The following is a 21,878-nucleotide window of genomic DNA, read 5'->3' as shown; positions in this document are numbered from 1 at the left end:
CTTGCAACAGCAGTATTATCACCTTGAAGCTAAACAGCTTTGGTCCAGGATAGTACTGGGATTGGAAACTTGGTTGTTCCTGTAAATAGTGTTGCTGGATCAGTAAGTGGCATTCTTACCTCTGGTCCAATATGGTGACTGGGGGCACTCTGTTGAAGGAGCTACCATCCTTTGGACAAGACACTAATCATATTGTACTCATTGTGAACACTCGCCTTTGTGACTTTAAGTCCTAAACATATACATATTTTGGATGTTGATTAAGTGCCATTGGCTTCATTTTGATTCATTGTCCATTCATGACTGCCCATTATTTACTCCCGTGATGCACAGCACTGAATAAAAACTGTTAGTGAGAGAAAGCAGATTGGGCACTTTATGGGTGATGAAGCTGTTAATTGACAAGTCTGGTAAAAATCAGAATCAGTATTCCCCACACATCAGTCAGTATTCCCCACACATCAAGAGAATACAAATAAGAGATTAAGAGATTAATAGTCTTTATGTCATGAGTGTGTTAGAGCAAAGTCTCAGGTGGACTTGCCAACAGTGGTGCCAAGACCTCTTCATCAGAGAGTCAGAGGAGTGTCAATGAGTGTGGACAGATGTTCAGAATGATACGTTAATTATAGTGGATAATTGACCTATTACTAAGGAGGTCCAAGTGGGATGTTCTGGTGAGGAGTGTTTATTCGCTATAGAACTTCGTAATGATGGCAACCTGATTCCATGCCACCACAATGATCGAGAGCTGAGAACATGGTTGCTGGCATACCTGCAGGTTCATCCTTACTTGACAGCATTCTAGAAGGACAACACTCTTTGTCACATTGCTCATGTAACAATAGCTTTCTTACTGGATGAGAATATGAGACTTATGCTGAGGATGATCAGAAATTATCCTCATTGAGCATTCGTGGGATGATCTCAGACAATGCATAGCATTTAGGGCTCATAGACCAGTGAACAAACATGTGCTTGTCAAGTATCAATGAGAGAAATGATACCAAACCTCACAAGACAGCATTTGCAACCTAGTAGTATGCATGCATCACAGATATAGTGTTGGGAGCTTGTTCTGCACACTACTAGCCTTTATCTTTCACTGTAGACCCCCTGTTAATAAGTTCTGTTGATCACAAATATTAATAAACTTAATGAATTCACCTAAATCAATCTGTTCAATAAAATGTCAGCAGACGTGTTACACAATTTATCTATTAATAGCTTAGGACAAACAGGATTTTATCCATTAATAACTCTTGAGAAAAGGTTGCAGTTTCTTGTGATTGTTGTTTTGAGACTGGGACATACTGTATCACAGGTTTATTTTTCTCAGGAGTGAGTTTCTTACTTTCTAATGTGTCTGCCCGTCCCATGACTGTGTTGAAGCAGGACTAAAAATATAATGTAGAGGCCAATACTAGACATCACAGCAGCTTACCCTGGTGTCATCCCCTTAGAACATTAGCAATTCAGAATCCTGCTGTTAAGCTGCCAAGGCATCTGCTAACGAGCACAGTAAAAGTAATGTAAGAGGCTATTTTAACTCCTGTCTCTAGCACAAGAGGAATGACAGACAATAAATCTGGTGAAGGCTGCCAGAACTGAAAGGGTCTGTTGGGTTCAAAGAATATGAGATGGGGAATATAGATGGAGTTTCATTGTCTATTATTTTTTTCATTGATCCTGCAATTTAATTCATGAACAATATCTTTCTTTAGAGAAATACCAATGATGTACCCTGCAATTCCTAAAACTGGAGGAAAAAAATAATAGTCATTGTATAACATCTGAATTCTCATAATAAGAAGTAGCTTTTTAAAACCACAAGACAATGTTTCCACAGCTTAAGTCTCACTTATTTTCTTTTTTTTAATTATATATATTTGAATTAACCAGACCATATTGTACTGCTCTTAAGACTGTATTGTATAATTCCATTACAAACATTTGTACTACAACAGTAGTCAATTAGGACTTATTTTCAGCAATACCATGATGATAAGGCTTTTATTCATACAGGAATTCAGGAGAATTTCACAATAACCAGTGATCACATTCTACTCAGATCTTCTGTGCTGAAAAGAAATTGAGCTTCCAGATCTGAGCATCTGAATATGTCTCACTATGCTTAGGAAACTGTTTCTTAATTAATCTGTCTTCCTATGTTATCTTGACTAAACCTAACCTCAACAACAAGCAAAAATGTGGTTGCGTAATATTGCCCTCCACCATCTTGAAAACAAGGCAGGCATGGTCAGCTGATTGCAGTGTGCTTAAATTAACTTTCAAAGGGCTCAGCTGAAAATGGCTCCAATCTTGCCTTGAGGGACACACCAGAGTTTACGAAAGACTCTGCTGCTTGTCACAGTTCGGTACACCCACACTTGAAAAAAAAAGGCCTGAGAACCTAAGATAACAAAAAGCGAGAGATACTAACTGAGCACTGCACACACACACATGCTTAACGTTGACTGCGCTTTGACACAATAGCACAGTAAAGGCAATGTTCTCCATTCCACATATTGAAGAGTGAATCAATTCTCCTTTTCCTTACTCTTCTATATAAAAAAATAAGTGTTAAAATAGTGTTAATCCTGCTTCCACATGGAATACAGTTTAATAGTGTGCAGCTTCTGCTTCTTTAATGTTAAAAGATGGAATAGCATATAAAGTTGATCTCTATCTTGTAATGGCAATGAATAACTGTTTTTGAAAAGTTGGGATAAATAAATTCAAAGTTATGGAATTCTGAAGTTCTTGGGTATTGTAATGTGACCCGTTTCTAGTTTGGTAACATTGTTATTATCTTTTGTGATACCAATTAGGTCTGGAGTGAAAGATATATCCTGCTTTTGATCCACCCAGCTCTAATTTGGTCAAAATCTTTTTCTTTTTTGTGTTTTTAGGATTTTTTTACGACTAATCAGGAGATAAAAGTATTAATTGCATTTGATTTTAAACTAATTTACCCCCAGGTGAAATGGATGTACAGCAGTTTAAACTCACCGGGGGATTTGCAATCTTTTTCACTTCAGAACAACAGAAAAAATATTTTGCTAAGAATAACTGGATTTTTATAAAAGAGACAGTACATGAATGTAAAAGATAAATTAATGTTTTCTTTTTTCCTATTTAATGTCAGCTTTTGAAAAATGTGCTGAAGCTTAAAACATCTTTTATACAGGCACTTACAGCTCAGAGATGTCTTGTAAATTAATTAACACTGAAATTAGGTTAAGCTGCTTTACAGTTGTTACACCATGGTCAAATTCATTGAAGCAGTAGAACAGTTGAGGTTTACAGCCTGCAGAGGAGTTCTCAGTAGTATCTCACAGCACTGGGAAACAATAACATTGTAGTAAAAAACAAATATCAGCCACAGTCATTTCTATTAGGAGCAGAGTAATGAAAAAGTGAACTCTGAATTTCTTTGCTTAATACAGAAGAATATTTTGTTTTCTGCAGTTTATAGACTGTTTGGAGACATCATTCAATGCAAAATTTATTGTCAACTGTTTTCTGGAAATTCAGCAATAATGTCTTGAAAACATGGCAAAAAGTATGAATTCATCAGAATGTGAATTCTTCAAATCATTTCCCTTTTACAAAATTGCTCCTCTCTTTGGTTTCAAACGCCAACTAAAATCCATTCCTAAGCCTCATCTTTAAAGACGACGAAATGTTCATTCCAAGTGTTGCACTGCCAGACATTGACGGTTAAGTTCGGAAACTCAGAAAAAGAATTGAAAAATCGACAGCTTATGAAGGTGAGTGAAACTTTTACAGTATATAGGATCTTATCTGTGAACGTGTGCTTGCAGTAGAAAAAATTGCAAAGGAATGTCCTGATAGTCTTCTCTAGTTAGAAGGTGTTGTTCTGCAGCTAGAAGGCATAATAAAAAATGACAGTTTTATTTCTACCGGGTTCATCTGTTGGGAAGGGGCAGCCAGTCAGTGACATCTACTGGTAATGACAGCTAGTCCAAATCATGCTTCGCAAGTTCAAACTGGGACTCTGACATAAACCTGAGCCATTCTGCTGTACTGATATCAAGATATAGTGTGGGAAAGTTCGTAAATCAGATGGGCGGCAGCACCTTTATCCTAAGGACTAAAAATAGCTCATTATCGTGAGTGTCATTTCCCTTCAGGACTGAGTAGCACCCTTAATTTGTTCCTGTCTTAAATTCACACAAAGAGTGCTTGCTTCCCCTCTACAAACTCCCTCGGTTTTAAATTTATGGGATCGCAACATAATCTCAAGCTGAAAGAGCTACTGAATGGGTAGTCTAGCCTAGCAACCCTTTGAAGTCGCTGGTATAGTCTACAATCTTTTTAATATGTCAGATTCTGCAGGTTTAGAGTTTTCATCATACTCAGCATGCTGAGTTAAGCATGCTCTGTGACATCACCATGTTATAATGTCAACAATTATCATTAAACGATGTGATAGAAATCCTGTTATAATGTCAAGTATTGATACAGTATACCTTAAAGAAAAAGTATACCTTCTGTATCCCCTCATAGTCTTTATATTGTTATTCTTGTGGTAAGGGCAAGAGGGGAGGGTATTATTTCTGGAGTTCAGAATTAATCAATTTTACAGTCAATAAACTGTCAAATTGCAGTAAGAATAACATATTACTGGAACCTTCTAGACATCTGCCTATGTGTTCTACAATTACTGATATACAAGCTATTAATTGTGGGTCCTCAAGTTAAGAACAGAAATCATACTGTGTTGATTGAGTGTCGATGGGCACATTTATATTTATCATGTACACAATATGCTTAATCTATTTTTTAAAGTTTTATTTTACTTCTGTTTCATCTTTTAAGCCCTGAGAAGAAGAGAAAGGGGGAAAACATATATTTCTATGAGCTACCTTTCTAAAGACAGTCACAAGACTTCACTACTAATTCTTTGCTGAGAAATATGCCTGTGGTTTATTCCAAATTCCTCTACATGGAACTGACAGAGATAAAAGGTATTAAAGTCATAATGACTAACATCATATACTGTACTTGGAGCACTTTGTAAAAGTCTGGTTTCCACATGAGCTACTGTGATCTTTAAATCAGTCTGAACTATTTATGTTTTCATGTTGAACTGTTATATAAATTATCTAACAAGTGTAAGCTCACCCACACAGTATTAATAACAAATTGATTTAGTCACAAAGTGAGAAAAACAAGGAGGTCATCAAGAACTTGGAAGCATCACTACACATTTAAGAAAAGGTACAAACAGGACATTGCCAAACCAAAGTTATTAATGTTAACAGATACACGCGGCAAGTCATCCATTTCAACATAGTGACTTAGAACTAATCAGATTTCAAGCTGAGTAACTTTCCTCTTTAAACCTAAAATTAGGTCACAGAGCTGGCATACAAGAAAAGATTTCAAATTACTCATATAAATATGACTCCTTCCTCAGTATGATTAATCACTGTTTATGTAAGCTGGTTTCCAGTTATTCAATTTTACAGAAATTTGTAAATGAGAATTGTGTACTACAATAAAAGACAATAAGTAATTGGATACTTTCAGACATTAGAGTCATCTTCCATGGTCTTATCTCTTCCAAACAGCACTCTTCTGTGAACAACCTCAGCCTTTTACAATCAGTGTACAGTACAAGTCTAGGGGTATGGACTGCTTAGTAGGTATTATATATTTCACATAAAAATAAGTTTGAATTTTCTTTTGAGTTTTATCATTGGTCCTTTACAAGAAAACCTCACATGTCAAGAGTGTAGAAATCAAGCTTTAGCAAATGATGGCTACTTACATGTATATCTGCTGAATGTAGCCCAGCTTTACAATTCAATTTAGTGCTGTAGCTGTACTGTACTACTGCTGACATCAGAAATGGTCAAAAAAGAAAATCCCAAAAGCATGATAGGTGTTGACCCAGCAGAGATTTCACAAATTACAAGATTACCTTATTACAAGAACAACCTATGAATGTTTCTTCAGGAACGGTATGAATAGCATTTAGACAAAATAATATTTGTTTTATTTATTATTATTTGTTAAAATGTTTGTCCTAAAAATATTAAAAATATTTGTCCTTTATTCCTCTCTTATTCTCAGCAAAAGTTTCTGAGTAGCTGCATGCTTGTTGAGAGCATGTGGAGCTCAGAAGAACTGGAGTAAGAGGAATTGGAAGTGTAATACAGTTGGCATTAATGCAAAAATGTTTTGACTTATCTATTTAAACAAATAGACTAATACTTTTTAGTCCTTTTTATTTTGCATTTTGTTCTTATGAAATCTTTCATGTTATGAGACAAATTGTAAACAACACTTCTTTAAACTCTGAGCAACCTTCAGAGAGCTTACTAGAATCCTTTACTAATTTGGAATTACCTGGAATATTTAAAGACAAAAAAAATTGTTTGCTAAACCTCTCAAACTTCCTTAAGTTTATCCAGCTTTTGAGGACATATGCAGATTTTACATTATTTGGAAAGAAGTGGGCAGGATTCAGACACAAATGGTATTAAAATGAGTTTTTTTAGGAATAGTCAAATTAATCTGTGTGTTGCTAGAAATACAGTTGCTTTAGGTTCAAAAACTAAAAAAACAAGTATACTGAGTGGTAGTCTGAGACCAGTTTAGATTTACACAACCATGTGGCACACACACAAGGAAGAATGGAGTGTGCATGTGGCAGAGTTTCACAGGACTGCGCAGGAAATACAACATTCAGTGGGATACTAATACAACACTGGAATGCCATACTGTCATAGAATTAGGCCTGTTTGTGCAGTGTGTTACATACTGTACAGATAGGTGCACTTTCCTTCACTGGTATCACTTCTAAGATTTTTATATTCATTATGTTAACAAGTGATAACTAAGATGATATAGTGAATCAAGAGATTGAAGACAAACCAGGAGAACTCAATGAATGAAGGGACTCTGCTACTTTCATGTATGAATAAGACGAAAATGAGTATGGCAGTACTTTTACTTTTGAAGAGGAAGACATAAGCACGTGTGAGGAAACAAACTGGCAAATCAAAGCCAGTTTCTTTTTCAATGTTTGTTGCCCAAACATGTCTCCAGAGTTCTCGGAGGCTGTTTTTCAAACTACTTAGAAAAGGAGCACCTACTTCTATCTTGTAAAGTATTATTTTATTTGATGAGACACTGCACACAGTACACAAAAAGCTAGAAGGCCACCCCATTAGTAACAATTTACTGAGGATCTCCTGACATCTCCTGTATTTAAATCTTTCTGGATCATTTTCTTTCTAGCTTTTAAAATCCAGTCATACAGTAGCTGTATAGAAACATATTCAATTCAATGTTATTACACTGCTTACCCTGGAGCAATGGGAAATCAGAAATTTGATTTAGTTTTATTTTATTTTAACACCTTCTGTATTAAGACTTTCTGTTTTCCATCTCTTGGCTATGCCAGGTAACAAAGATGTATTTTAATTAATTAATAATTTTTCTCTATGAAATACCATTATGGAGGAATCTCCTAATATTGGGTGTTGAGTGATTTTAGCTTTATTTACATTTCAAATTGCTCATATTGCTCAGAAATAAAAATAATGACCAGTTTAATGGTTTTAATTTCACAGTTGTAAAGCCCTATTAAATTAATCAGTAGGGTTTCTTCTTTATACATTTTATATAAATTGGCAATGTTCATCACATTTCATTGCATTGATCCAAATACAGCTCTAATGAATCCACAAGCGACTTAAAAAAGCTGTTAGGAATAAGTTTCTTCCCTTTTCTACGTAAAAACAATCAACAGTATGGATAAATATGTTGTATAATCAGTCCTTTTGATTATAATTTCTCCATTTAAAATAATTGTTTTGCTTTGCTTCGTATTGAAAGTTTCCTGTTCTCCTTTTTGTAAGCACAAATACCATCCTAGTTACAAAGACATCCGCCAAAAGTATAATTAAAGAATGCCTAACTTTGAAGTGGCAGAATATTAAACTGATGTTAAGTATTTTTTCTCTCTTATTGCTGCCTCGGAGTCCAGTCTTTTAAAACTGTAATTATGTAAAATTCAAAGAAAATTACAGTTCGATTTCCTGACATGAATGAAAGGACCAGAACGAGATATTTTAGTGCTACATTCCTGCTACTAAATCATGTAAACGATTAAAGAAAGAACAGTTTGTACATTGTGGGTTTGCTCGTCTGCCTTAGCCCTTGAATAGATTTAGATTAACGTTTCCTTAAGGTTGGTGTTGCCTTTTTAAATCCCATTCTTAAATAACAGAGCCAAACTAAATGTACTGAAAAATAGTGAGCAAATTCCATTATAGTTTTATTATGAAAACAAAAGTCAGATCTCCCTTTATCAAATTATATTTTCAAACTTCAAAACATTTCAAAACATTTTTTCTTTCCGCTGAAAGGGCTCCTTTGATGGCATGGTCTTCTTTATTTTATGAACGGGTATTCCTTCTTTTTTTCTTTTTAGTTTACTCATTGCTATTGAAAAAACAATGGGTGAAGCAAATGGGAGTGTTGAATTATTGAATTGAAAACATCTTATACAAGAAAGAATAAAATGGTCTGTAAGCGTGGAGTGGGATGTTTGTGAGTGGAAACTGCATCCACTGCAGTGTGTTGGGGTGGATACATAGCTTCTGAGTGTGGGAATGTGTTTCAGGCTTTCAATTGTACCAATGAGAAAACAATAATACTTGTAATAATAATGTTTAATTTATAGAGATAGTATACATGTCATTTTATAGATGTTAATTGTCTTTGTGTGCCCTGTGATGCACTGGTGTACAGTACCATCCCGAGTACAGTATATCCTGCCTTGGGTCTGTTGCTTGCCAGGATTGGCTCTGGCTCTCCTGAGGCCCTGTATATCACAGGTGCCGGGAGAACCATCCAAGACAGACAAGGTTAAAATCTGGAACAGGATCTGGAACAGGGACAGGGAGTTCAAAACAGGATAACGAGGCCAAGCGCTCCGAGTCCCGAAATCAGACGGTCAGGGCTCTGGGGAATAAGACCAGCCCTCGGGCAACCTGCGAGCCTGGGGAATAGGCAAGCCTTGTGGCGTCCATCTTCCAATGCTGAGACAGGCATAGCGGGAGCACCAGTCTTAAATAATAACAGGCAAAACAGGGGGCAGGTGCAGGTAATAATCTAAAATACAAAAGGGTCGGATCGCCCTTAAGAGGAGGGATGACAATCGTGACACTGTTTTAGGCAAAGTGATTAGACAATGGATGGATGAATCCTTATTAAAAAATATTTTTGGTTGCAGCAATATGCAAACAGTTGTGGAAGTCATCCGTGTGATCACATGATGTTCCTCAGAAAACCCAGCAGAGTGGTTAACTCAAAAGTGACCACTACAGTGTGCCAATATGTTTTGTTATGAAATAATTACTGTTGGCTTTTTAGAGTTTCTCCTTTTTCTGATATAACATTATCAGCAATCTGCAGTTAGTGCCAGCAGAAGTTCGAGTGTGAACCACGATGGAACCAATTCCTGTTTCTGCCATAAAACAAACTCTTTACCTAAACACACTATTATATTTGATTGGCTATGATAATTTTTTGTACTGAATGTACAGGCATACAAAAACATTTAAATAAACATAAGAATTAAACAATGAAAAGTTTCTAAAAGAAAAACGGTCTTTTGTCCCTACCCTGCACACATACAAGAATCATTAGATACAATTTATTACCAAAGTTACATTGTAGATGTCACACAATATTCCACATATTCTACAATGACATACCTGTAGTTACTTAATATAGTTATACTAAAATATGCTTAAGTACTTCAGTGAAAATTGCTCAGTTCTTTCTGGAATCAGCTGAAAACATTACTTACAACATTTTCAAATAGATTTATTTAATATTGCCCACTAATAAATGCACCTTCATATTTACTGAAGTATTAAAAATTTACTACAAGAGTATAACAATCAATAGTATTTGTTGCTTTCCTGGTGCCTTTTTGTATAATCAATAAAAATCTAATAATGGAAACAACATACAGTAATTCGTACACATAACATAGGCGCATAATAGTTATAATATTATAACTTATTTCAACTACATTTTACACATATAACATTTTTCATCTTTATGAATTTCCCATCGAGAGATCAAATTTGCCTATATTTCCCCAGTCTTCAAAAACTGGAAGAGATCAATGCAAATGTGAAGTTATGTTTTACACACAGCTTAGAACTTGCTCCTGGCTTACCTCTATTCACACTCGTGAGTCTCTTAAAATCTGTCAGTATCCTGTGGATATTCCTGAGTGAGAACTAATCACCAAATTGTGTCATAACACATAGAAGTGTGGCTCAATGGCTGACAATTGTGTCACAGGATTGCCCCTAAAATCCCAAAGACTTCACATTGGTGAGGAAGAAGAACTGAAAATCAACTGTTTTAAAGTCCTAATTGCAGTTACTCAATTTCCTTGCTTTTGCACAAGCCTGGTAACGTATAGTAGCAGATATCTGAATTGCATGTTTAATCCTTCTTCTCTTTGCACAGCCAAAACTGTCAGTGTGAAACCTTTACTGAAACACATGATAAAAGAACCAGACTCACAATACTCATTTGTGAATGATGGGAAAGGCTTTCAGGTAACCTTTTAGCATTCTAGTTTATTTGCCTCGATAGTTTGACGGCACCTTAAATGCAAAGCAAATACAGCAGATGATAACATACTTAATTTCCAGCACATTTTCGCCAATGTAAAAACAACTAGTTCAGCAGAATCTTTCCAACTTTGTTTTCTACTGAATAAATAGATGACAAAAAATGTCCTGCTTAAATACTGCTGGTTGTGATTTGGTTCTGAATGTACCACTTCAAAGAGAGGTCCAACATCATCTCAGATGATGACATACAGATTTAATCTCAATCTTTCTCTACACTAATCATGTTGTTTGCTTTTCAAACAGAAACAGTTTAAATGCCCAACAAGCTGAATGATAATGTTGAGTACAAGTAGGAATACAGGTGTGTATATGTATAAGAAATATTTATTTATAGTTTATTCACAGAGTACTCCACAACCTCCATCAATACATATTTAAAATTAGAAAAAATTTAATTCACTTGTTCCTAGTAGGTGTTCATATTCCTAGATGTGGCAACCTAAAGCCTAGCGTAGACATAGGACACAAGGCAGGACTGCACCCTTTTTTTATTTGACAATGTTAAGTTGCTAAAATATTAATGTATTGAATTATGAAAATCCCTGCAATTAAAAATATCTTATTATTCTTAGTACTTTTCCTTCATGTCTGCACAGCTGCCTGGCTGCTTTGTGTTTTAGAAGAAACATTGTTCCTCAATTCCTGCCAAACCTGTTCAACAGGAATGGTGATAGCAAAAGCTACCCAGAAAAATCACCTAAAAACCGGTGCATATGCTGTTGAATACATTGAGCAATGGTAGAAAGAAATGACTTTCATTAATGGAAGATCAAAACCATTGGCTTTGCATCCAAATCACCTTACAGTAAAGACCTGTAAGGCTCTCAGAAAACCATACAAAATGTCTTCTGTTTTGTCAAGATCTCATGCCCACCCTCCCTTTGTTTGTCAGTCAATATTATCAACTTAGTTAACGTGTCTGCAGTGCAAAGTTGATTTCTTTCAGATCACACAGTATCCATAGTTACCTCCTTATTCGTGTATGAAACCCATCTGTTTTAAACATTAACTTAGGAGGAACAAAATGCATACTTTAGCAGTCCCACATGTGCTTCAAGCACTGGTTGTGTGGGATCAAAGCACAACACTAAAAACTCCAAGTCACTGTTTCAGTTATTAGTTCAAAAGCTTAGAGTTTGAAGAGTAATAATAACCATGTAAAGGTATATTTGTTGTAACTAGACCTCATGTTTCCTGTTTTGAAATGACAATTTACTACTTTCAATTAAGGCATGAATAAACCTTTAACAAATGCTTGTCTGTAATGCACTAAGTGCAGCACATTTTCTTTTACACTCAAAGTCCTAAATGATCAGGCTATGCTTTTATACATAAAATATATTTCAATATCTAAAGACTGGTGTAATATTTTCCCAGAATAATATTGTTTTATAATATATTGATCAAGTTACTGTCTCCTATGTTGATGCTTCTCTTAATACAAGTGTAATAACTACAGGTTTTTTATATCAATGAATGAAATCTCAAAATATGTAGAATCTGGTAGTGTGAATGGAAAATGTAAAATCTTTATACTTCAAATCCTGATCTAATAAAATAACCAAATATGGCACACAGGGTCATACAGCTGGAAACAGGGATATTCTATAGTTACCATGTAGCCATTTATCGGCTGTGCTGTTTGCTTTTCAAAATATTTACCTAAACACTTTAAAGTAGAGCAAGGAGCAGTAAGTGATTCTCTGGACTGAGTACAGCAGGAGGCCTGAATCTTGGAGACTGCTGTGCCAAATAATGGCTGTACTGCTGGCTTTCTCTCTTGGGGAATTTACAGTGGTCATGTGCAAGACACAGATCTCTTCCCCAACTGACACTTTAACTTGACTGTTTCTGTTCTCTTTGGTGGTAGAGAAGGAACTAACTAACCTCAGTGATCAGAGCAGGAGAACGTTATTCATATTCCTCAAGGTCAATGCAGAAGTGTAGTGAAGTTACAAACTGAATAGTACTTGGTTACTGCACACTGGGTTGTAAATGAAAACATATTAATCATTGCTATTTTAGTGAGTGCTATCGTGGCATTTGTACATATCTGCTTGAACAGTATGTATCTGTTCGATTGACTGGCAAATTAGAGGTCAAGATCTGCCAATGATGACACAGGTGTATTTGCCTGGGGTTCAAGTTAGAGGCAGGACTGGCTGCTTGCAGGATCTCAGCGTGCATGAGTAGTAATTGTTCTGGCCAGGAGTTAAAGCACCACTGCTACAACTGTTACTACAACTGCAATCACCATCATTTTGATTGGCGAATTGTTGTAAATGCTTTCCTATACATCTCTCACTGCATGGACTGTTTGGTATGTAACAAATTACTAGTGCTAGACAGTTACAAATTAAACTGAATACATGTCTACAAGATGATTTTTTAATGTAAAGAGTTATGGATTTATGGTGTAACTGAAGTACAGAGAACTGGAGATAAAGGACAAATAGTACTGTAAATAGAGTTGTGAAGGAGGCAGAATTAAAATAGGCGTACTCATCACAGACTACTGAGATATCTTATGTACAGTATCACAATTACAACATTTACAATTTTAAAATTAATGTATTAACATTTAATATTCATGTCGATGGAGCTAAAAAAAGGGAAGCTTTACTTAAGGTTCAAAATTGTTTTGAAAACACTAAAGTGATTAAACACTTAAGCATAGTTAGTTATAATTAAATAATTTAAATAATATGCAGTTAATACTGCATACTATACTCAGTTCATCTCAAAGTAAAGGATGAAGTTACCCCATGTTCACACCCATGTTAAAGTACAACAATCATCGAAACAAGCTTTAATAATTAATAATAAGAGTTTGAATTACCCATCAAATTAAAACTGTAAACTGACTTTATATCCTTCATTTTTATTTCCATAATCAAAATAAACCATTATTTTATGTAAACTGTTTTGATCAATCATGTCATTATAAACCTCACCTCTAAATGTAGTGTATTCCTTTTAGTGTAAGCATTGGAACCACTGCGGATAACTCAGAGATGGTGATTTCTAAATGGGTAATCATGGCATTACTTTGAAGTAAGCTTTAAGTGGATACAAACAAAGTGACATTTCATGTTTTGCTGTCCAGTCACCAATTTTTCACACTGGGTTATAGAGTCCTACCATTTTCTTCAAGCTTTTCAAGCTAATGAAATTTGAAGGACAATAGTACTCAGAACCCTACATGCACAAAATTAACCAAAAAAAAGTCACAAAAATTTCTGTTGCTTTGCCTTATGTCAAGAGATGATTCCATGCCATCAGTTACTGAATTGTCTATTGCAAAAGCTTCTATACTAGCATTTCTGTAAAATGACTTGACAGACATCAGTTTTGTCAAAGCCTTGCTGTGTACAGTAAGTCTTGGGTGATTCAATAGTGTAGAACAATCTAGCCCTTCTTTCAGTCTTTGATAGACTGGCTGCATGTTAGATTTGGAGGTGTTTCTCATTAAGCTTTGAACTGAGGTTTTCCAGTGAATTTAAACCAGATCCATTAGCTGATTTTCCAGATCTTCTTCTTTATGCTCAACTAATGAAAACATTTCATCAGACTAAGTTAAAAACTGTGAGACATAATTTTTCTGTACATAGAGTTAGTGATCCAGTTCTTTTCATTCCCAAATTCTACTTTTATTAAAACTAGAAGTTGATAATCTTACTTAACACAGTTAGAAATACAATATAAAAAATAGTGTTGATCAGATAGTTCGTGTGTTGGAAAACAGGCTGAGGGTACTGGAGGTGTCTATCTTACTGACAAGACTTTACTATAAAACTTATCTTACAGGTAGCTATTTGAAAATTGATTTTAGTTAATTTAATTAAGTGTGACCTGACAAAATAAGGTCTCCTAACTAACACAGAGTACCCAGGACACCAGTTGGTTTGTGATCAGATCCTTGGGATGAAACCTTATAGCCCGGCCTAAATCACTTGAAAGCCACAGGAGTAGTTAATGATGTCATTCAAACCTTTTAATGGAGTTACAGCTCTGAATGTCATTCAGAAGCAGCTGTCTCTCTTTATACAGGCTGCACTGCTATGATAACACAATACTGAGGCACAACCTTCTTTACAACATGCTTTTCATTTCCACAGTGCACTGGCCTGTATGAAAAGAAATGAAAAATAAAGTAAATTTATGATAAATAAAGTAAATGATCACTAAATCATTTGAGTGATGATATTCATATTTGATTTTTCGACAAAAAATATTTGTTTTCAAGTGACCAACAATTTATTTCTAGATTTATCAGCTCCCCTTTTCTGGAAGCATTGTTCATGGTATTTGTATTGTAGGATGATTATTGGCAACACTTCGGAATGTGCATTTGTTTTTGTAAACATTGAAGCACACACCCATACATCATCCCACACAACAGTCTGGTCTGCCACATAAACACCAGACATACAGTATTTACATGTTTCACCAGGGCAACTCAAATAGCTCTGTGTACTGCTATGTAACTGTTTTTTAATGTGCATTTTAGGGCAGATTACATACTGCTAGCTGTAAATGTAATTTCAGACAGTATCATGTTACAGAAAAATGCAATTGTATTATATATTACATTTATTAGGATTTACGCTACCAGGAAACCAGACTTGCTAATGGCATGTTAATGAATGTACTATGTAGTCCATCTTTATTAATACTGGCCGTGTGCAATAAATCCTGCTCCTTTCTTTCAATTATTTTTTTTCTGATCAAAATGTGGAAAACAGGTTGAGATACAGTATCTAGTACTATGTACAGTATGTCATGTCAGTTTGTGTCATTTTTTTTCCAAATTAGCTGATTAACCAGTAATTAACAATGATACATTTTCAAAAATTAACAAAAGAGCGAGAAACTGTTTAGGAAATTGTTACGAGTGTCACAAAGGCAAAGTTTTATCACTATTCAGATGTTGGTATTTCCTCCTCGGTTTTCATTAGAAAAAAAAATCCACATTCCTTTAAAGCTGAACAGATGGTTACTGTAAACCCCACAGTTCCTTGAAACCGCATTTACCAAAGAATTAACACCTCTACATAGAAATTCTCTGTCACCAAAGATAATGATGCTAGGAAATGAAAAAAAATCAAAACACAAAATCTGATTTAGTGTAAAAAGTTTGCATGTGGGAAATACAATGCATCTAACCTGATGTTTGGTTTCAGAACTAATATGTCATATTTGCCATAATCAAAACCATTATCTACCATTATTACTGTCAGTGAAGTAAAAAACACATTGTATGGAGTATTAGGAGAAAATCTGTTACGAAAATGACATTAACCACACATAGGTACTGCCTATTTTAGGAATATAGAGCATATTCTGTTGAAGTATATCAGAAAAGCGATATGCATGTACTTTCATGCACCATTGACAAGGGAAGAATGAAATAGCAAGAGGACATTTATAAGTTTTTAAGCAATATTTCATATACATCACATTTTTTCCACTGTCTTTTAAGGTTTTACTTAGGGTTGTCTTTATTGAATATGCATAAAATGTAAGTTTATAAAGTCTAAAAGCAACATATTCTCCTTTTAACTTTAATTAGTGATTTTAGGTCTCAGAAGGCACACAGAACCTCTGATAGTAAATTGAGTTTAATTTATAAAACCTGTCACCATTTAAATTGCATTTCATTATGTGAAAAAGCTATTCTTCAAACAGGAAAATAGAGCCCTAAGAGGACAAAGTCTCAAAGTATGAGTTATTTGCGAGATGCATGACTTTTGCAGTTTGTTAGACCTTCTAAAGTTCTCATACTGTAAAAACAGGACGTCACCCCTTTAGGTGGTGGATGCTGCACGTTGGTGGTGGTGGAGGGGAGTCCCCATTACCTCTAAAGCGCTTTGAGTGGTGTGTCCAGAAAAGTGCTATATAAGTGTAAGCAATTATTATTATTAATATTTAGGAAGAAGAAACCCCTGTCTAGTTAATTAATGGCTTAATCTCTTTTCCATGGGCAGGGACTATGTATATTTTACCTTTAGTATCTGCGGTGGCAATAATATTAAATGTTCAAATATTTACATCAGGCAAGAAGTTTCAAGAATGGTGTTCTTTTGGGCTGTTATATAAAAGCCCTCCAGAATGCTGGGATTGTGTTTGTAAACAGTAGCCATGTGCGCGGAACTCACGTGGTGAGACATTAGGCTGACCTCAGAAGCTTACCCTAGAGGTAGGCCCTGACATTGATATGAGTGCAATGGGCCAAGATCCTTTCCGCTTAACATAGCACTCATAAGAAAAGGTCTCGATGACGACAAACTGCCCCAAAGTTTTGATTTTAGCTCATGACATAACATTTGCTTTTCCGAGCAACATAAATGCTCTGTACCTTAAGAGCTTAATGGAAAAAAACTGTGCAATTCAAACTATGACTAATGTGGGCAATGCACAGCACCACTGAGGTTTAAATTTTAGATTTTAGTGCGACACTAAATCAAGACCATTTATGGAATATTTTGTTTCTTTTTATTGCTTGATCTTTTGAAACTGCTGTGGTCTCAACTTCCCATTACGAAAGAGAAACAAAGATATGTGTTTACTTAAGATATATGCAGTAACTGTACTAACTCCACTGTTAATTGTGAAATAAGCTTAGATGTCTCTTCCATTGAAAATACCCCTTTCAAGTGATATATGTAGTCTAAGGTCTTACATTTAAATATATACAGTTTTAAACAATGACAAAAAACTATTATCATGTTAAACACATACCCAATCAATACTTTTTTTACCCAAATCAAGTATTTTTACTAGAGCCCTCTATAACTGTTAGACACAGCAGAAAAATATGCCACACACACAGCCAGTTGAAGAAAAAAAGAAAGAACAGAAATACAGTAAAATACTGCAGTAGTATCTCACTCCTATTTCCTTGTGTATGATGGACTAAGCTTCAAATTCACCGTTATCACCGTTATCAAAATAAGAAGTAAGCCTTGAGGTTCAGTATTAAATTCAAAAGATGGTTCAGTATCAAAAACGTCTGTTCGTGGATAAGGTGATCAACTGCAGCTGACTGGTTACCAAGCAACAATTATGCCCTTTGAAATGCTAGAAATACTCTCAAGCTGTGACCATTGTTTACACACAGATGTCAGCTTCTAAACCGTTTGAACTAAAAAGTTTTGTGAATAACCTTTAGTTTTCTTGGGATTTTCACCTGTCGAAAACATTTTCAATTATTAATGAATCTCAAGATATAATTATGGTTTGCCAAAGCAATGAGCCTCTCTTAATGGTAAGTGCTTACTTTTTCAGATTGGAATGTTTTATGTGGCAGTTGTTGTTTTACAAATGGAATTGTGCCTACTGAAATCAATATTAATAATAAACTACATGATTCTAAGGAAATGGCACTTGTTTCCCATTCACTTTGATATAAAATGTTAAAACCACAGCTGTGCATTAGATAATGTACAACGGGCAACCTGATCTGCAGCTTGTTTTCAGCACATTAGCCTTTTGACATTAGCTTACTACATGTGCCACTTTCAAAACCACTGTTACATTTAGAACTGTACTTCTAAATGTAACAGTGGTACTATAAAAGTATAGTATCCATTTCCAAAGTATCCTTTCTATTACAATTAAAATTCCATATCAATTCATTCTTTCAACTCTGTCAGTACACTCTATGCAGTCTGGTCATTTAATAGTTCATGACTTTCTAAGTTCCCTTCAATATAGAGAATTAATCAATCAGGTCTGACAAGGGAAGGTTTTCCAAGTAGCAGTCCAAGCCATTTTCCCTTTTCCTGTGGACCCCATTTCTCTCAATTAATTAACTGTAAGTTCCTTGCTGTAGCAGACAGGGGTAATAGGTGATTTTAAGGATCCCTTGTTTGTGGGGGGACACTGAATTAGGCTTGTCCACAAGTAAATCCACCAACTTCACTTTTCCCCAGTTGCTGGGGAATTTTAGTAAACATCTCCTCTGGTATCCATCCCTCCTCCGGGTTCCTCATCGGCAGTAGTCCCTTACTCTTGTTTGCTCCACTGACTCTTCATTCAGGGTACATCTTCTCTTCACCACCTTTTTCTTATGCTTTGCAGTAAGCAGTCACAGGGTGATAAGAGAACACAAGTGAGAAGTACAACAGACTGGGTCCTCTCCTTCCCTGTTCCAGCAATAAGGGTGAAGTGTTCCCTTAGACAGGTTTCAAATTGGAATCCAGTCTCCTGGCTGTAACCCTGAAATTCTCACCTGGGCTCATACCTACGTTTTGCTCAGCCTTTTGAGTGTGTAGGATCTTGTATGCTTTCCCTTGCCAGGATTGTCAGTACCTGGATCTTGATCCAAACCAAATACCAGATCAGCTTGTATTTAGCACTTTCTGATAGACCTGGTAACCTCCCATAAAGAAAACAAATGAAGGGGAGATGCCATTCATTTACAGTATTCCAAACAAGTGGAGTTGTAAGTGTAAAGCATTTTGTTCAGGGATATTCATCCCAGCTCGATTTCTGTTTCTCAGTGACCATTTTCAACATTTGAAGTCATGTTTTATTGAAATGCTGCAGCTACATTCATTAGTCCAAATTGTTTCCTATTCAATTTATACATTCCCCTACGCATGATGAGTGCTGTCTCAGCCCTGCTTTTTTTTTTAAATGAAGCCTTGATGGCAGGCTTTACTCTGGTAACGCAGTACAAGCCAGGTATTTCTACCAATGTGGTCCAAAGTTATCTTGCACTCTGGGGATTGGTTTCCAGTCAGGAATGATCTTTGTTTAAATCTCTATATTCACTACACAGCCTCATGCAACTGTTATTTTTTATACACACATAAGTGGGGTAATACACGAGCGCTCCTCCGGTTCTTAGTACAGATATACAGTATGCTGTAGACTGTAGACAGTTGACAGTTAGCTGTAGACAGTTGACAGGTTCACTGTCTTACCAAAAGCAAGAGATGATCAGTTGTGGTCATCCAGGGTAATCAAAGTTATCATCAAATGTGGAGAACATACTGGCTTCCTATCTCAATATCTGTCAAACTGTCCATTTCTGACATGTACTAAGAAGGATGAGATTGACAGGGGAATCCCACAGTTCTTTACTGTTGTAGCCCCCACAGAACATCTCTATCAGCATTATTTAAACAAACTTCAGGTTTATTCTCTCATATTGAGCATAATGAGAGGAAGGACTGCTTTTACTGATTGCACGGAACAAAGCATTTTGTTTTATTTGCCAGGTTCCTGCATGTTTTAAAGGCATGTTTGGCTAATACCAGATCAGGAATTGGAAAGTACAGATGGTTTGACTTATCAACTTAATTAGTCCTTAGGTTCTGAGGATAACAACCAGAAGGAAGAGAGGCACTCAGAGGACCACACGTACCTACTCTTGCTCTAAACGGACTAATGTCTAAAAAGTCAATAATAGAAAAAAGTAAATATACATACAGTATATATTTAAACTCCATTTATTATGAAGGACTACTAAAATGGACTGCTCTCTTTTAAAGCATGAAATAGTAACAATAACGTTTCATAAGACTGCCTGTAAACAGATTTCTGCTGTTGCAAAAAACCTGAGAAAGTCAAGACTAATTCTTCCATATTATTGTTTTGCTCATACTATAGCAGAAAGTGCATATTTTCGTGTATGTTTTGAAGCCATGTTATGATTTAAATAGAATTACTTTTTTCCTAATGATATAACGCTAATTGAATTAGGAACACCTTTCACTGATATGAATATTCTCTTCTTTAAGGCTACCAACTGAAGTCAAGACAGATTTAGTCCTAGACCAGCTGGAGTAAGCAGTTTTAACTAGAAATTCTTAGAGCTTGCTCTTCATCAGTCATGTTGGAATCCTAAATGGGGGAACTTATATTTCTGTTCAAACTGTATGATGACAGCTGATTGTAGATGGAGAACAAAGATTTTGCAGAATTATTTTGGGATCTACGGAATGTCAGAATACTGATAATCCCTACACCCCTACTCAAATTGCTGATGATGACAAAGAAAAATGCATTGTATTCATCTATACCCTTGAAATAGGTTTCATCAATATAATGTCAAACATTTTTAAATATATCCCACAATGTGGAATAATGACAAGCAGAAAAACAGACAAAATGGTGGACTTGTGCCAATTGCTACCACATGCATCACGAAAAGAAAACATTGAAAATATTATCTCTAAACATCTTACTCTTTTAGAAAGTGCAGGAAGACAAAACCACTATGAGAATTTCTTAGCAATCAATGCCTGTACTCTTGAAAACTGAATAACCAAGGAAACCTGTGTTACATTTTGAGTGAGTGATGATGCACAAGTAATGAATGAAGTGAAATTAAGTGAAAGAAACTGAAGTAACACCATTGCTTAGAAAAACTGGATCAAAAGTTTTTTTTTTGTCCAAGGGATACTATTAACCAAAGATTCATTCTAGTTGCTGCTGAAATGACAATCGAAAGACTTTTGAACTAGATTCCAGGAATCCTTGTCATTGATAATGTCAAGTGGAAGGCACAGCTTCAAATGATTAACCCACATTGTGAATCTTCAACACTGACAAAGTGCTTTAAATCACAAAGAATTTCTAGCTCTTTGCATACAGTAGTAAGACATTTTCAGTGTACTGTTGCATTGTTTGTAGCTGAAAAGTATGATAGCATGAAGCATGAACACAAACTACATGTCAAATTAAATTGGAAGTAAGACTATATGCACACAGCCTGGGCTGCACTGTATAATACCTGGTATACCTTTATCAGGAAATGATTAATAAAAAGAAAATAAATGCGGCTGAAAATGAAACACATTTAAGTCTTTTCTCCTAATTTATTACAAACAGAATGAAGCAGCCATTAATCTTACTATATCCAAAAGAACCAAAGAGAAGAGCAAGAAAAGGTCATGTTTCTGTGACCAGTGCTCTTTGGTAGTGTAAAACTTAGTAATACTTAATAAAACTCTTCAGCTCAAGCAATCATGCTTTCTCTGGTTGCTGAAAAATGCTGATACCATGTGCACCATATCAAAACAGTACTACTGCACTTGCTGAATGCCAAGGACCAAAACACTACAACCATTAATTTGTGGTGTCTCTCACAACAAGCATGTTTACACAGAGTGTAGTCATCGGCAAGTGCTATATTTAACTATTTTTTTTTAGCTTTTGCCATAT

The 21,878-nt window shown here is 35.4% G+C and overlaps 1 protein-coding gene across 4 annotated transcripts in view; it reads right to left on the bottom strand.

Annotated features, from left to right (window-relative positions):
* Positions 1 to 21,878, bottom strand: part of tet2 (tet methylcytosine dioxygenase 2) — a 69,271-nt gene that overhangs the window by 32,170 nt on the left and 15,223 nt on the right. The window contains exon 1 of one of the 4 annotated variants that reach the window (XM_015345719.2): positions 10,235 to 10,282. The exons of the other annotated variants lie outside the window; for them this stretch is intronic. The gene's annotated coding sequence lies outside the window, so the exon portion shown is untranslated. Of the gene's footprint in view, positions 1 to 10,234; positions 10,283 to 21,878 lie in introns of those variants that run through there. 4 annotated transcript variants of the gene reach the window in all.

This window comes from Lepisosteus oculatus, chromosome 1, assembly GCF_040954835.1.
Source record: "Lepisosteus oculatus isolate fLepOcu1 chromosome 1, fLepOcu1.hap2, whole genome shotgun sequence".
In the NCBI taxonomy this organism is placed as follows: domain Eukaryota; kingdom Metazoa; phylum Chordata; class Actinopteri; order Semionotiformes; family Lepisosteidae; genus Lepisosteus; species Lepisosteus oculatus.
The sequence above is the reverse complement of the archived record's forward strand: the minus strand, read 5'-3'. Positions and strand labels throughout refer to the sequence as shown.